We start from the raw sequence: 16,639 nt of genomic DNA on the forward strand, positions 1-16,639 counted from the left end.
GCTGTGATGCTTGCATCTTTGATAAAGTCTCACAAGTGACAGCTTTCTCTTTATTGATATAAAAATATGGAAATGTACAGATAAATGATCAGAATGATAATATTTCTGCCTGAAAAAGCAATGGAAGTTCTTTTAAAAAATACCATTTCATTTCATGGTTCTATGATTTTTATCAGTTAGCAGTGATAGGACTAATTGGATCAGCCAATCAAATAGTTTTGTGCTTCCACAGCAGCTCTGTCTCTGTCTCTGATCTTCACTGCTTCATTTCTCTGTTGTCTTTGTCATCAGTCCAATGACACAAGAATCAGAGGTTTAACAGTGTGTGGCTCCCTCTAGTGGATGTTGTGGAGTATTCTGTTGTCTTTGCTCCAAAGGTTTTTGTACAGAGTTTTGGTGTTTCCTGTCACTGTGGGCCTCACAGCACAGTAGTACACAGCAGAGTCTGTCACTGCAGCAGAGGAGATCTCCAGATCTACACGTTTCTCTGTTTTGTCAATGTGAGCTGAGAATCCCGACACAGCTTCATGAACTGATCCTCCCTCTGTGATGTAGAGCAGGAACTCTGGTCTGGATCTCTGGTATTGTCGGTACCACTGGATATTGTAGATAGAACCATCATATGTACAGGTCAGGTTGATGCTTCCTCGCTCTGCAACAGCTTCTTCTGCACGTTCCTGCTTTATGCTGTTCATGGAGCCCAAAGCTGCAAATGAATGATTCATGTCAGTCAGTCTTTTTCTTTCTTTGTGAGCATAATGACGCGAGTGGCAGCCATCCTAGTAGCTCCGTATGTTTCGTGTGTTTGAGTGCTTTTTTGGTTTACTTTCGCTTACTACTTACTTCGGATTATATATTCTAAGGAGTATTTTTTATTTTTTCCTATGGATATGGATCAGACATACTCTTCTGGCGACAGCAGACTTGTCTACACAAGGAAACAACTGCTCGCATTGCGGAAACACGCCGGCAACGTACAAGCGACCATCCCGGAGGAACTGTGGCTTTTTCGCGGCTGTAGGGCAGGAGACAAAGTGAGGACGAGGCAACGGGAGAAGAAGTGGAGATTTAAGCCTGCAGTTCCATCGATGGTGATGGGGAACGTGAACTCACTGGCTAACAAAACTGACGAACTGGCTTCCCTGGTAAGAAATCAGAAACTGTACAGAGAATGTAGCTTAATATGCCTCACAGAGACGTGGCTAACTAGCTGCATCCCAACAGCTAATGTAGAGCTACCCGGCTTCAGTGTGGCTCGTTTGGACAGAGACATTAAACTTTCGGGCAAGAAGAAGGGAGGTGGATTGGTGATGTACATAAACAACAGATGGTGTAATCCCGGTCATGTTACAGTTAAGGAGACTGCATGCTGTAAGGACGTGGAGTTGCTTGCTGTCAGTCTCCGACCATATTACATGCCGAGAGAGTTTTCGCACGCCATTGTTGTCTGTGTTTACGTTCCGCCACGAGCACTACCGGACGTAGCGTGTGACATCATTCACTCTACAATCGCAAGGCTTCAAACTCAGCATACAGATGCTCTCTTTGCGATCTCTGGCGACTTCAACCACATAACACTGGATTCTACGCTAACGAACTTCTACCAGTTTGTTGATTGCCCGACTAGGAAAAACCGGACAATAGACCTCATGTATGCAAACGTGAGAGACGCATACAACGCCACCCCCCTACCACCACTAGGAAAATCGGATCACAACCTCATTCATCTACAGCCACTGTACATACCAAAAGTACAGAGGCTACCTTCTGCTACACGCACTTTCAGGAAGTGGACACTCGGAGCAGATGAGGCTTTGAGAGACTGCTTTGAGTCCACAGACTGGAGTGTACTACAGAATGGAGAAGATTTGGAAGAGGTCACACACTGTATGACCGACTACCTGAACTTTTGTATGGACGTTGTTGTCCCCACAAGAACTGTACGCTGCTTTCCAAACAACAAGCCTTGGATAACCAGCAATGTCAAGACCCTCCTGAATAGGAAAAAGATGGCGTTCAGGGAGGGGAACCAGGCAGAGCTGAGGCGCGTGCAGGGGGAACTCAAAGTCAGGCTGAAAGAGGCCAAGGAGGATTACAAGAAGAAGGTGGAAAAGAAGCTGCAGGAGAATAATATGAAGGAGGTCTGGGATGGAATGAAGACCATCACAGGCCTGGGGAAGAAGAGTAGCAGCTCTGTGGAGGGAGATTTGGACAGGGCAAACCAGCTAAACCACTTCTACAACAGGTTTGACTGCCCTGCTCAAGCCTCAATGGATGCGGCCTGTCCACCACCCCCGGACACTGTTTGCATAACTGCCCAATTCACACCTCCCCTCTCATTCTCAATGCAACACGTACCCCTCCCCCACCGGACCAATGGCAACCCCACACAGACACACTCCCCCTCCCTCTCCACCCCCCCGCCTCCTCAGGGTGACCAAGACCAGGGTAACCCCTCACACCTGCCCCTCTCCCTCCCTCCCCCCCCCTTCATCACGGCAGATCAAGTCAGGGGACAGCTGAAGAGACTCCATCCCAGGAAAGCAGCCGGGCCGGATGGACTGTGCCCAAGACTGCTTAAGGTCTGTGCTGCTGAACTGGGAGAGCCACTGGAGCACATCTTCAACCGGAGCCTGCACCTCGGGAGAGTTCCAACACTGTGGAAGACATCATGTCTCATCCCTGTCCCTAAGAAACCACACCCAAGTGAGCTTAATGACTTCAGGCCAGTCGCGCTCACATCACACCTGATGAAGACCATGGAGAGACTGGTTCTGAGGATACTTAGGCCACAGGTGCGCCATGCACTAGACCCGCTGCAGTTTGCATACCAGGAGAAAGTGGGCGTCGACGATGCCATCTCATACCTCCTACACAGGACACACTCACACCTGGACAAGGGGAAAAGTGCAGTGAGAATCATGTTCTTTGACTTCTCCAGTGCTTTTAACACCATCTACCCCCCCAGACTGAGTGATAAGCTCCTGCAGATGGGTGTGGATGCTCACCTAGTATCCTGGATTGGAGACTACCTGACTGAACGGCCACAGTTCGTCAGATTGAAGGACTGCCTCTCCGACACTGTCATCAGCAGCACCGGAGCTCCACAGGGAACAGTGCTCTCTCCAGTCCTGTTCACCCTGTACACTTCTGACTTCTGTTACAACACGGAGTCATGCCACATGCAGAAGTTTTCGGACGACACTGCAATTGTGGGCTGTATCAGGGACGGGCAGGAGGAGGAATACAGGAGCCTGGTGGAGGACTTTGTGCAATGGTGCAGACTCAACCACCTACAACTCAACACTGCTAAGACCAAGGAAATGGTGGTGGATTTCAGGAAGTCTAAGCATGCCCTGCTGCCAGTCACCATCGAGGGGGTCAATGTGGAGGTGGTGAACACATACAAGTACCTGGGAATACATCTAGACGATAAACTGGACTGGTCAGCCAACACTGCAGCAATCTACAAGAAGGGGCAGAGCAGGCTGTACTTCCTGAGGAGGCTGCGGTCCTTCAATGTCTGCAGCAAGCTCCTCAGGATGTTCTACCAGTCTGTTGTTGCCAGCGTCCTCTTCTATGCTGTGGCATGCTGGGGAGGAAGCACTAAGAAGAGGGATGCTGGGCAACTAGACAGGCTGGTAAGGAAAGCTGGCTCTGTTGTGGGAGCTGAACTGGAGTGTATCACTTCAGTATCAGACAAAAGGACTATGAACAAGATACTCAACATCCTGGACAATGACTGTCATCCACTCCACACCACTATCATACAGCAGAAGAGCTTGATCAGCTGGAGACTGCGCTCCCTGACATGCGCAACAGACAGATTCAGGAAGTCATTTGTACCCAGGGCCATACAACTTTACAATGCTTCACTTAAGGGAAAAGGAGAGTTGGTCTTCTCTGCATAGTCTATCTGCACCGCCACCCTCTAATACATTCACAGGACTTATCTGCCCATATTGTGTATTGTACCTTATCCCTGCACTGCTGCTAGAACTCTTATACTACTATGTTTACTTGCACTAATGCTATTACTCTTATACTAGCCTACTGTTATTCTGTTTTATCTTATTTGCCAATATATTTATACTTGAACTGTTATATTTCCATGCGTACACTTTATTCTGTTTTATCTTTTTGCCCATATATTTATACTAGAACTGTTATATTACCATGTTTACATTTTTTTTTTTTTTTTTTTTTTTTTTTTTTTTTTTTTTTTTTATTGTCCATATATGTCATTCTTGACCAATGATTGTATCTGACTTGCACTGATGCCATAATTCTTATACTACTGCTGGTTAGTTTTTTTATATTATTTGCCCATATATTTATATTAGAACTGTTAAATTACTGTGCTTACATTTTATTGTACATGTTGACATATGCACACATTTACTGTTGGTTACTAGATTTTAACCTTGCACTGTTGCACCATTGCATTATTATCCTGACACACACTTCAAACAGGACTGCATCCCCAGTATATTATACGCTTGCTACTGTTGATTTAGATTGATTTAGATTTAGATTGATTTAGATTTAGTATATGTTGTTTTGTTGATTGTTGTGTATCATCCTGGTACATTGTAGTGAATGCTGTGTGTGTGGTGTTCTTAAGCTGCTGGAACCTTGAATTTCCCCTTGGGGATTAATAAAGTATTTATCTATCTATAATGAGATGAAGAAATCTGCTAATAATAACTCTGATCAAATCTTGTCACAATGAGACTTTTCTGTGTTCTAACACGCACCTATGCAGTGAGAGAAAAGTACAAACAGGTAAAGGAACATGTTTCGGGTGTTGAAGTCACACAGCAGATGAACAAAGTTCAGCAGAATGAAAAGACTAAGCAGCCTCTCTGCTGCACAGCCTTCTCCTCAACATCAGGCTGTAGTTCTGCAGAAAGAGACCATCTCATTGGCTGAGTTCAGCATCAGTGGGTGGAGCCAGAGAGAAATCTGTTTAGGGTCTGTTGGAAGAGCAAAACATCTGTTGGTTATTTTTACAACTGTTCTTGTTCAAGTCAATTCCGTTTTATTTACACAATGCCATATCACAACATAAGTTGCCTCCAGTTGCTTTGCACTATAAGGTAAAGACCCTTCAATAATACAAGAAACCAGAGAAAATCCCAACAATTATAGGATTATGAGCTAGTGCTTTGGCGACAGTGGGAAGGAAAAACTCCCTTTTAACAGGAAGAAACCTCCGGCAGAACCAGGCTCAGGGAGGGGCGGGGCCATCTGCTGCGACCGGGTGGGGTGAGAGAAGGAAGACAGGATAAAGACATGCTGTGGAAGAGAGACAGAGATTAATAACAGGTATGATTCAGTGCAGAGAGGTCTATTAACACATAGTGAGTGAAGAAGAAACACCCAGTGCATCATGGGAATCCCCCAGCAGCCTACGTCTATTGCAGCATAACTAAGGGAGGATTCAAGGTCACCTGGTCCAGCCCTAACTATATGCTTTAGCAGAAAGGAAAGTTTTAAGCCTCATCTTAAAAGTAGAGATAGTGTCTGTCTCCTGATTATGAAACACCTTGTATGTCAGGAGCAGAATTTTAAATTCAATTCTGGATTTAATTTGGAACCAGTGCTCAGTCCACTCCTGTACACCTCTTCAGTTACGACTGTGTCCCCTTCCAGAGCAACACCTCCATCATTAAGTTCATTGACGACACAGCCATCATCGGGCTGATCACTCGTAAAAAGGAGGCTGCTTACAGGGAAGAGGTGGCTCAGCTGGTGTCATGGTGCCTGGAAAATTATCTCTCCTTAAATGCTGAGAAGACTAAGGAGATGATTATTGACCCAAGAATGAGGAGTGAGCAGCACGCCCCACTATACATCAACAGGACTCAGGTGGAGAGGGTGAAGATCTTCAAATTCCTCAGCACCCACATCAATGAGGATCTCACCTGGACCCATAACACACAGTAGATCATCAACAAGGCTCAACAACGACTCTTCTTCCTAAGAAAGCTGAGAAAATCTGGATTAACCTCTAAACTGCTCAGCAACTTTCACAAATGCACAGTGGAGAGTATCCTGACAAACTCCATCACAGTGTGGTACGAGAACAGCATCACTCAGGACAGAAAGGCTCTCCAGCGTGTAATCGACTCATCTGTGGAGTACCCCTCCAACCACTACAGGACATTTACAACACTCGGGTCACGCAAAGGACTCACAACATCATCAAGGAAAGGCCCCACCCACAGCACACACTGTTCACACTCCTGCTATCTGGCAGTCACTACAGGAGTGTGAAAGCAAGGAAGAACAATCTCAAAAACAGTTTCTATCCACAGGCCATCGGGCTACTGAATCATTGACTAACTGTCAAACTGTTATTATCTGTCACAATGCCCTCAATAACCTGACCTGTAAATTTGCAATTTTGAGCTTTTATATAGAATATAATACAACTTCATAGAATATAAACAATTTTAATATTTGCACATTCTGAATATCTCAACAGCTGTGACAGTGTTGCATAACTGCTTACACTCTTGTGTACATAGCACTCATTTTACTTTATTATTTTCTATGCTTAGAGTTAGTTAGAGTTTGTTCTAACCTATTTTAGTCAGTTGTCCATTTAGTTGTGTGAAGGGAACTCACAAAATAAGAATTTTATTTCTCTGTGTAACCATCAGTGTTTTACGGTGTATATGACAATAAATAAAACAAAGTTAATAAAACGAAGTTATTACTGAGATGTGGTAGCAAATCTTCTCACAATTACACTGTTATTTAGCAACAGGAACAAACAAACATGAGCCTGTTATTTGCTTGACGTGGCTGTGATCTGTGACTGTGTGGTGGATGAGAGAGAATTCTCTCCACCTGTTTGGCGCCCTGGGCGAACACTCCCCCGCCGCCCCGCCCTCTCCTCCCTGTGCTGCAAGCAGCAGGCGCACCTCGCAAACGGAGGGCGCCCTTACTCCCAGCAAATGGGCGATAGAAAACCGATCGGTGCCTATGCCATCCCCCAAATGCGCTGGCTGATGTCGGAGCAGTATGGGTACGAGCATTTTTTTTTTTTGTGACCGGTACTCAGTGTTGATTTTTCTCAGTTGGAACCACCAGCTAGAAACAATCCTGTAATAACTGCAGCTAAACTTATGGTCAAGCAAAGCGTTAAAAAACATATTTTTTCCAAAAGCAGTCATCAGGCTTCATGTCGTCCATTGATCCAAAGAAGAGACAAGAAATACTGAATTATTATGAACCTTTATTTAAGTAGGAAGTAAAAATCTTAAGATGGAGAATCTCTTTTGTGAGAGTGTCCTGGACCCACAGTGACAAGAACCTTCACCTTTCAGATTCTTTTTATTTCAGGACCACTAACAGCGACAATGTTTCCTCCTGACTGTTGATGCTGAGGGGAACCACAGAGGGGTTCATGCGTCGTGTCAGAGCGCTCTGTCCACACATTCATCAACATATGTGTCCTGCTGCCTTCAGGTGTCTGCAGGGCTTCAGTGTGACAGAAATGAGGTGCAAACTGAGTCGCTGTCTGGGTATGTGTGGGTGTTACTGTGGGTTTGTAAGGACTCTGCTGCTTTGCTCCTTCAGGACTCCTCTGGTTGTGTCAGGGCTCTGCCTTGCATTGTCTGTGCTGCTGCTCCTGACTTTAAACCAGAGGCTAATGTTCAAGGGTTATAGAAGAGGACGAGGTAGCTGAGAACATTATTGCAGAGGCCACAAAAACACCAGCTGAAAGTTCATCCCACAAGAACTGTTTATTTTAAAGAGTTACTGTTATTTTATACTTCAAACATTTTTCATTTTAGTCAACACAACCTGCATCCTAACAAATCACAGAGGTTTAACAGTGTGTGGCTCCCTCTAGTGGATGTTGTGGAGTATTCTGTTGTCTTTGCTCCAAAGGTTTTTGTACAGAGTTTTGGTGTTTCCTGTCACTGTGGGCCTCACAGCACAGTAGTACACAGCAGAGTCTGTCACTGCAGCAGAGGAGATCTGAAGAGTCATCAGTGTTTTATCTTCACTCACATTAAAAGTTATTCCAGGAACTGGATCTGATATTTTCTCTCTTGTCCCTGAGTGAAAAAACAGGAACTCTGGTGGTTTTCCAGGATATTGTCGATACCAGAAGAAATAATCACCATAAACTGCAGCTTGGAAGTATTTATAGGTCAGAGTAACTGTGCTGCCTTCTAAACTGGACTCTTTATCTTTGACTGCAGTGAGTTCTTCACAGCTGACACCTGAAGAAACAGATAAATGTTAGAATTGTTCCAATAAATAATTGACATGAATGAATCATTTGAATTGAACATAGTTTCCTGTGTAGGTGAGCATACCTGTGAGAGTGAGAAGAATCAGAGGAAACACACAGTGATGTAATGACAGCATGTTGAGGAACATAAAGTTTGTTTTGTGTTGAACTCTGTTGAATGTGGAGGTTTTTCTCTCTTCTATAGTTCAGTAACAGCTCAGCTCCTCCCTGAATCTCTCCTCCTCCTCTCTGCTCTCAGTCACTCCTCCTCCTGTTGTTAACACACTTGAAACCCTGTGAGGTGGGAGGGTCACTGGAGTTAAAAATACAGGGACATACTTTCCCCCCCATTTTTCTTTCTTCCTTTGGGCCAACAATTATTTCCAGATTATGTCACCTTTGAGCTGAACTTCTTCAGAAACATTTAATATATAAAAAAACAGCTGCTGTAGAATATAAAGTATGATGTTGTCAGGTAAACAATGGAAGTAGATCCCAATCAATTTCAGCATCAGATAATATGTCAATAAAACATACACTTTATGTATATATCTATTTCTGCCATGAAGTTGTTGTGCAGATGCTAATCATGGGCGAGGTTTGGACTTAGCAGAGCAGTGACGTCATTTCATTCAGCATCCCTCTCTACAGTTATGAGCTGCTTAAAACGCTTCACCTTGTAAGCAGGTCTAGGCTACTGGTGTGTTTCTTATTCACTCACTATGAGTTTAGATAACTGTCTGCATTTTAATCAATAGTTATTATTATACTCTGGCTCTCTTCAACAGCATTTCTTTATTGTGTCTTCCTCCCCTCACCAACTGGTTGCATTGGCTGTGTCAGGTGGACTCAGACAATAACTTTTCACTCAGGATGTAAGGATGTGTCTCAAATTGTGTTTAAAAGAGAAGAATGGGTTTATAAGAGTGCAGGAAATGTGGGGAATGTTTTTATGGCTTAAAATATATAAAAATATCAGAATAAACATATAGATTGAATTAAACTGAACTGACTTGATTGTTGTTGTTTTTTTTTGGTTTGTTTTTGATTTTTAATCTTTGTGAGTTTAAATAAGTGGTTTTAATGTTTGATGTTTAATGTGCATACAAGTATGATTTTCTTTTTGCATCTTGCCCATGTTTAGCTGTACTATGACCAAATGTTCCTTTCAAATAAACACAAGCTTAAACATCTCACCCCAACAAGTTGATGAAGGGAAAATATTGACTGTGGCATCATTTTAACATCTCAGGCACGGAATAACAATTATGAAAGGACGGCAGCAAAATGATTTGCTGCTTCTGAAGGAGTTTCCACAAAAGCTTCAACTTATTGCAGCCACTGCTTATCTGACTCTGATTTTACTCCAATAATCTTCTTTCTGATGAAGATTTAAACACCATTAAGCACAAAATTAGGCACATTTTAAACATGCTAAATCTGATATATTTGTTTATCAAATATAGCTTTTCCTGTTTGACTGTATTCACTATTTTCTTTGTGTCTGAACGTTCCTACAGTTGGTTTGTGGTTGATGTGGATTTGCTGCTCATGTGAATCCTCCCACAGTGTTTCATTAGCAGCTGTAACCACAGTGACTCTGATAAAACAGGAATTAGCAGAATCCATCTGATATGAAGCTGTGCTTTGAATACCACTTCCCTCCTCTTTGAAGAGTAGTCAGATATCTGTGTTCAGCTTTTTGTACAGCCTCTTCTACACTTTGTATCACTGTGTTTGTAGAGCACAGTAGTAGAGAGCTGTGTCTGCCAGGGTTAGGGCTGTTATGGTCAGATTAGTTGATCGATCTGATGTTTGGGTTTTATAACGTTTATCAGGAATATATTCACCACTGCCTCCTTTTCCTTGTTTCCAGAGTATAAACTGAGGAGCCTGAAGGTCAGTATGATGTCTGTACCAGTAAAGCCAAGCATTACTATCACTTGTCTGATAGCTACATGTGAGTGTGACAGATTCTCCTTCTGTTTCAGTGACTTCATCTCGTTCAGGAGTGATTGAGTCTCCAGCTGTTAGTCCTGAAAAAAGTAGAGAAAATGAAGCCATCAGATTAACATTGTCCATGATGCTGAGAGGAGAAGACAGTGGAAATGAGGAAAAGTAGGAAAGACGTGAAAATCTACAATCCTCCAGACCAATGATTCATTTCTAGCACAGGGTTCAGAGCAGAGAAAGAAATGTTGCGTTCTGAGAAAGAGACAAAAGTTCACCTATGAAGTGAGATGAAAACAAAAAGAGGTGCAGCAACATGTCTTTGGAGCTGCTGAAGCCAGACAGACAGCACATGAACAATAGTATATTCACCAGTTTGTGCTTTTATTTCCTCAAACTTTTTGCTCTGCAGACAGACATCATCTCATTGGTTGAGCTGGACGTATGTGGGCGGGGCCTGTGGTTGATTTTGAACCTCCAACATCGAAGTGAGTGAAACAGTAAAATATACAGTGATGTTAAGTATTAAACATTACTGACAGGCTGGATTCAGTAGGATTGATCCCTTTTTCTGTTAGCAAATACATGAATAAACCTCTTTTCTATTTTACGCCGCTCGTTTACGCCGACACTAACGCAAAAACTTAGAATCTGATTTCCATTCTTGATTAGATGAGACATAAGTTGAATATCATCAGACAGTTTGCAAGATGAAATTCACAGTGTTTTATTAATGAATGTCTGGAAGAACAGAACGACACGTGTAGTATGTAGCATAGACCTTTTTCATCAGTGTTTCATGTTTAGAATCTTTTCGGATGTATTTTTGTTACTGAGAAATCCAGAAAAAAATATCCCAACTAAAACCTCAATGATAAGAACTTTTTTAAAAGGCGGAACACCGAGTAAAATGTCCTGTTTTGGCGGAACATCCTTGTGTAACAGTGTTTATGTGGTATAATTGACTATGTGCACGATAGCATATGCTAGTTCCGGTGCAGAAAATCCTGTGTGGAGCTTTGTTTCCGGTGTCCTATTCGCGCCCTGTTTAATGTCCAAAAGAAGTTAACCAAATGAATGAATTAAGCGTCGATTTACATTTCTATAGATGTCTTGGTCATTTACCCAATATAACTGTAAATGATGTTCATGGACTTGTCGATATTTTGCCCCCACGCCTCGGAGCAAAAGAGAAAAGGGATTCAAATGTTATATTTCTCAGCTGTCCCTCGTTTATTGCGGGTGTTATGTTCTAAAAATAACCAGCCATAGGTGAAATCAAGTAGCCAATTTTATTTTTTTGATGCGTGGACATCGTGGACATCCAGTACTGCACTTTTTAATTTAGAAGGTAAGTCACAACATACCCTTCGTACATACTAATGTATAGAAACCCTCACCAGCAATCGTTCATTTTTTGTGTGGCTTTTTTCACGGTTTGTTAACATGCTGTGTAGGTGTGTACTTGACTCGCTGATATCGACATAACGGGAAACATCTGACTGTTGTTCACCTGTAGTTTGAATGCTGAACATTTGCCTGTTTAAAGAATAAGACCAGTCACTATACAGAGATGTGCTTCTGAATGTGGACGATGTGTCTTATGCTGCAGTGATGCAGTTCTGCTTGTGTTGAGTGATGCAAACAACCGATCGATCTAAACTCTTTAAACGTCAATCACGTGGTTACCGGCTACCGGCGAAAATAATCGGGACGGTAAGCCAATTTCTGTCTTAGCGCATTTGCGCCGCTGTGTGTTTTTGTGGTCTTCTTTTGCGGCTAATTCAGTGAATTTTGGTCTGATCGTGGTGAAACTTGGTGTGTGGAGTCAGTGATGGCTCTGGGAGCTAACCAGCCTATCTTTAACCGGTTACTTTTATGAAGTCTGAAGAATTTCTGGTTCGGTTTTGTTTGTTTAGCGGACTTCTGCGCATTTACGTAACTGCTCGTTTAATCGCGGCTTATTTTCGGTGTGTTTGGTGGTTGTAGAAATGGTTTATATGACATTTTAGCTGAGATTATGAGGTTTCTGTGGATACCACACATGTCTGGACTTGTATTTCTCAACCCGCGTTATAACCGATTAAACGTGATCTCCTCCTTTTTGCCCCCGGTACCGGAGACGTGGGGCTTAAGTGGTTAAACATCAAAATCTATCATTAGATTTTTTGTGACACAACAGTGGTGAGTGTTCCCACCTTCTGCTCTTTGGAACTTAACGCAATCTTTCCGTTTTCAAGTTTTGGACATGATTTTGGAGTATATCTTAGCAGTAGCGATTTACCGTAAAGTAAAGCTACCGGAAATGTGCAACCCCACATCCGGCCTCAAACCAGGAAGTTAGCATTTTCTCGTGCACATAGTCAATTCCACTTGCCACAAATGTCAGTGTAATGGGGAAACAGCGCCCCCACCTCTCGGTGTGGCTGGTTAGGTGAGGCTGGCTGCAGTAATCGCTGCCAGTCTGCCGTAGCCATACGAGAGGTGAGTTGTATTGTTCCGCACACAATATAGTTAAGTAGTACAGACACATAAAACATGTTTGATTAGCTGATGGGCACTGAGTGTAATAACTGCTTAGTGGACACATGTCCAGCACCAGTTTTATGTACTTTTCATTTGTTTATTATTGTGTAAAACTGTATGCTAAAGCGGAATGCTAATGGGATGTTCTGCCGTAGTGTGCTGTGCGGAGTGGTGTGTGGCGAGCCTGTGCACTGATAAAACACCGTTGTTTCCATTCAGGAAATAAAGTGGCAACGATCGATCAGAGACTCTTTGTCTTCTTAAAACACAACACAACGCAGAGTCGAGGAGTCTGTTTGGGCCGAAATGTTGCAGCAGGGTGAAGCAGAAACCGGTTACACTTGTGCAACATTAGACGGAAGTGAACTACACAAAGGCGGAAGTAGCATTAACTTTCCTCCTGTGTGACTAAACAGAGACTGTTGTTGTTGTGTGAGCTGAGTGTGTGAGCTGAGTGTGTGAGCTGTGTGTGTGAGCTGTGTGTGTGAGCTGAGTGTGTGAGCTGTGTGTGTGAGCTGTGTGTGTGAGCTGTGTGTGTGAGCTGAGTGTGTGAGCTGAGTGTGTGAGCTGAGTGTGTGAGCTGAGTGTGTGAGCTGAGTGTGTGAGCTGAGTGTGTGAGCTGTGGCAGTAACAATGCCTTCAGTTCAGTCTCTGAGAGAGTTTATCAACGAGCGACTAACTGCTGCTGCTGAACAAATATTCTTGGAGTTTGAAAAAACGATCGTCCAGTACGAGGAAGAGATCGACCGTCAGCGCAGACTGCTGGATATCACCTGGAAACCCCAAATCAAGCTGCACAGGACAGGTGAGTGTCACTCTGAGGGAGGATCCTAATCACAGCTCTGCGGGACGTTTATGATTGTGAGGACTTTTTGGAGATGTGAGCTAACAAAGAGCAAACAGAGGACAGGACTGCACTGTGCTCCATTCAAACAGCAGGCGCTGAAATCAGCCTGGATTTTAGTGTTCTTTATGTAACAGCATAAAGTTAGAACTGTGAAGGTGTCACTTTAAAATAAAATGTAATGTAAAATATCCTCATGTATGTATGCATTAAGATGCAGAATACAGATGCAGATACAGCAATAGAAGTCCTCCTGTGGGTTTCCAATAATATGAATGCATCAGTGTCATTTCAGGCAGCTCATGGTCATTTTCATCACAGACATTCTGCTGATTGTGTCCTCAGTTCTCAGTAGCTTGGTTTGTAAAAGTTCAGACTCAGAGTGTGACTTAGCGTTGCACTTAAGTGCAGCATATAGGTTGTTGCTTAGTTACAAGGCATCAACTACGTTGCCTTTCTTTATCCCATCCATAAACAGAGACCAGTACTTGCTGAGTGTTTGTGTTGTGAGCTTGATTAGATGTAGGAAACATAAAACAGGTTTTCACCTTCAGATGTTTGAGCACTGAGGATGCAGCCTGGTCATGTACAGGTAGATCCATACTCTCAGTGTCAGGGCTTTGGTGCACAGGAACAACATCAGCATAAAACAGACACTATGAGAGCCGTTCAGACTACAGGTGAGAAGCAGCTGCTGATGTCTGGTAATCATGATAATCTTATTGTCAGTGTTTGAGTCACCTGCTGTACTCGAGAGTGTAAAGAGCAATGGGAGAGAAATCGGGTGGATTTGGACATGAATTTGTTGTCAGGTTTTCGCACTCTAGTTATAGTATTATTTATTGTATTGTCTTATTACTTGTCATTTCTGTTTGTTAAAAAAACAAAAAAACAACTATTTATTATAACTTTAAGAAAAAAATTTCTGTTTCTTCATTATTTTTGTTTCTTTTCACTCCGGACCGTGTGAACATAATTTCGTTCCACCTCATGTTAACATGTGATGCAAATGACAAATAAAGCTCCTTGAATCCTTGAATGAATGTGCAGCTTTGAAACCATGTACTTACTGTTTGCTAACCAGACCTCAGTTTGTTTGACAACAGTGAAGATCTCAGCTCTGACTAGAATTCCTTTAGTCTGTTTCTGTGTGACACATTATAGAGTGCTGTGGAGCCTCGTGTTTGAAACAACAATCTGCCTGCTTAGATCTCTTCTTTACATTTCATTTACATTTGGAGCTGGCTTAGATCTGGCTTATCGAAGAACAAGAAGCGGCTACAGCTGTTCAAAATCCCACAAGGCTGGCTGAGATGAGAGACGATTGGCAGGGCTGCGAGTACTCAGACTGTGTTTTCAAAGCAATATGGATAAGATCTTGGTGAAGAACAACGGGAATTGAGATAATTGGTGACCAGTGATGGACATTAGACCAACTGTAAAAATTGGATGCAGTTGTTCGCACTAAACCCAAACATTCAAATCAAATCAAATCAAATCAAATCACTTTTATTGTCACATCACATGTGCAGGTACACTGGTACAGTACATGTGAGTGAAATTCTTGTGTGCGAGCTTCACAAGCAACAGAGTTGTGCAAAATACAATAATGTAAAACAAGCAAAATATAAAAATGGCTAATCTAAAAAGTAATAAATATATGTACAATATGTAAAGGTATATACATTACTGAATGTGTATACTAAATATGTTTTTCTACGTGTGTGTGTTTGAGTGTGTATATAGTATGTATATACATGTTTTACAAATGAAATAAAGTAAACAATAAAATAAGATATATAAAATATACAGAGGTTGGTATGTGCAAAACAGTGGTATTTATATACAGTATGGCGTGCATAATGTTGAAGTTCCAGTAGTGAGGGTGAGGTGTCTATGAAGTGTTCAGCAGTCTGATGGCCTGATGGAAAAAGCTGTCTCTCAGTCTGCTGGTACGGGACCGGATGCTGCAGAACCTCCTTCCTGATGGTAGTAGTCTGAACAGTTTATGGCTGGGGTGACTGGAGTCCTTGATGATCCTCCCCGCTTTCCTCAGGCACCGCTTCCTGTAGATGTCTTGGAGGGAGGGAAGCTCACCTCCAATTATCCGTTCAGCACACCGCACTACTCTCTGGAGAGCTTTGCGGTTGTGAGCGGTGCTGTTGCCATACCAGGTGGTGATGCATCCAGTGAGGATGCTCTCAATGGCACAGCGATAGAAGGTCCTGAGGATGCGGGGGCTCATGCCGAATCTTTTCAGTCTCCTGAGAAAGAAGAGGCGCTGCTGCGCCTTCTTCACTGTTTTGTTTATGTGTACTGACCACGTAAGATCCTCAGCCAGATGTACACCAAGGAAGCGGAAGCTGCTCACTCTCTCCACAGCGGCGCCGTTGATGGTGATGGGGGTGTGTACTCCTCTGCACCTCCGGAAGTCCACTATCAACTCCTTTGTCTTTGCGACGTTGAGGGTGAGATGGTTGTCTTGACACCAGTGGGTCAGGGCGCTGACCTCCTCCCTGTAGGCCGTCTCATCACCGTTGGTAATAAGACCCACCACTGTAGTGTCGTCCGCAAACTTCACAATGATGTTGGAGTTTCTAGTGGCCGTGCAGTCGTAGGTGTAGAGTGAGTACAGGAGAGGGCTCAGTACACACCCCTGTGGAGCACCAGTGTTCAGTGTGATGGGGGATGAGGTGGTGCTGCCCAGTCTGACCACTTGGCGTCTGTCAGACAGGAAGTTAAGGATCCAGCTGCCGAGGGAGCTGCTCAGTCCTAGATCCTGCAGTTTCCTGTCCAGCTTCGAGGGAACGATGGTGTTGAATGCTGAGCTGTAATCTACAAACAGCATTCTCACATACGTGTCTCTCTTCTCCAGGTGTGACAGGGCAGCATGGAGTGTCAGGGCTATGGCATCATCAGTGGACCTGTTGTGGCGGTATGCGAACTGTAGAGGGTCCAGTGAGTCGGGTAGTGCAGAGCAGATGAAGTCCCTGACCAGCTTCTCGAAGCATTTGCTCACGATGGGGGTCAGGGCTACGGGTCGCCAGTCGTTCAATGAGGAGATG

This window comes from Pelmatolapia mariae, linkage group LG18 (assembly GCF_036321145.2).
Source record: "Pelmatolapia mariae isolate MD_Pm_ZW linkage group LG18, Pm_UMD_F_2, whole genome shotgun sequence".
Taxonomy (NCBI): Eukaryota; Metazoa; Chordata; class Actinopteri; order Cichliformes; family Cichlidae; genus Pelmatolapia; species Pelmatolapia mariae.